The sequence below is a fragment of the Marmota monax genome, unplaced genomic scaffold, assembly GCF_021218885.2.
Source record: "Marmota monax isolate L192 unplaced genomic scaffold, Marmota_monax_Labrador192_F-V1.1 WCK01_AAM20220418_F8-fsc00020, whole genome shotgun sequence".
NCBI classification, from domain to species: Eukaryota; Metazoa; Chordata; class Mammalia; order Rodentia; family Sciuridae; genus Marmota; species Marmota monax.
The window spans coordinates 23,633,175-23,633,976 of NW_026692912.1; the positions used below are offsets into that span (position 1 = coordinate 23,633,175).

The following is an 802-nucleotide window of genomic DNA, read 5'->3' on the forward strand; positions in this document are numbered from 1 at the left end:
GTGCTCGCTTCGGCAGCACATATACTAAAATTGGAACGATACAGAGAAGATTAGCATGGCCCTTGCGCAAGGATGACACGCAAATTCGTGAAGCGTTCCATATTTTTGTCAAGAAATTTGTAATGTTTTGAACAACCAACAATAAAAAATAAAAAAATAAAAAAAATAAAACAACCAAAGAAAGCACATGAGGTTCCCAGCAAAGAAGCAAGTCACTCACTTTGAAGCTGGAGTCCAATTTTTTTAACGTGCTGCTTTATTTTTCCTAATTTCAAAATATATGGCTACTTTGAATTCATAGGATGGCATGACTTGAGCTGTGGAGACATCAGAACCCTTGTATGCTGTTGGTGGGAATATGAAATGATGAAGGGATAAATAAAACGAGCTTCAGTTGTACAGCAGGATGTTGCCCAGCCTTCAGAAAGAAGGAAATTCCACTCCTGCTACAACAGGGACGGCCCTGAGGACATTATGAGAAGTGGAATGAGCCAGTCACCAAGGGACAGAGACAGCCCTTACCTGCAGCATCTAGAATACGCCATAAAGACGGGAAGTGGAATGGAACCGCCAGGGGATGCTTGCAGCGTAGGCCACGCCTCAAGGCAAAGACGCATAGCACAGAGGTCGTGGGAGCAAGAAAAGTCTGGAGATTTAACCAAAACCCATAAAAATACCGTCCAGTTCTGGCTTTACAGGATTCCAAGAGGTGTCTAGAATAGTCCAATTCATTGCAACAGAAAGTAAAGCCGGGGATGCCAGGGACCCAGCAGCTCATGGAATGGGAGTTGCTTAATGGGAC

The 802-nt window shown here is 43.8% G+C and overlaps 1 non-coding gene across 1 annotated transcript; it reads left to right on the plus strand.

The window, feature by feature from the left end:
- On the plus strand, window positions 1–107 carry LOC124097524 (U6 spliceosomal RNA). Its single transcript, XR_006853262.1, has one exon. It is a non-coding gene; the product is annotated as a U6 spliceosomal RNA (small nuclear RNA).
- The last annotated feature ends 695 nt before the right edge of the window (window positions 108–802 follow it).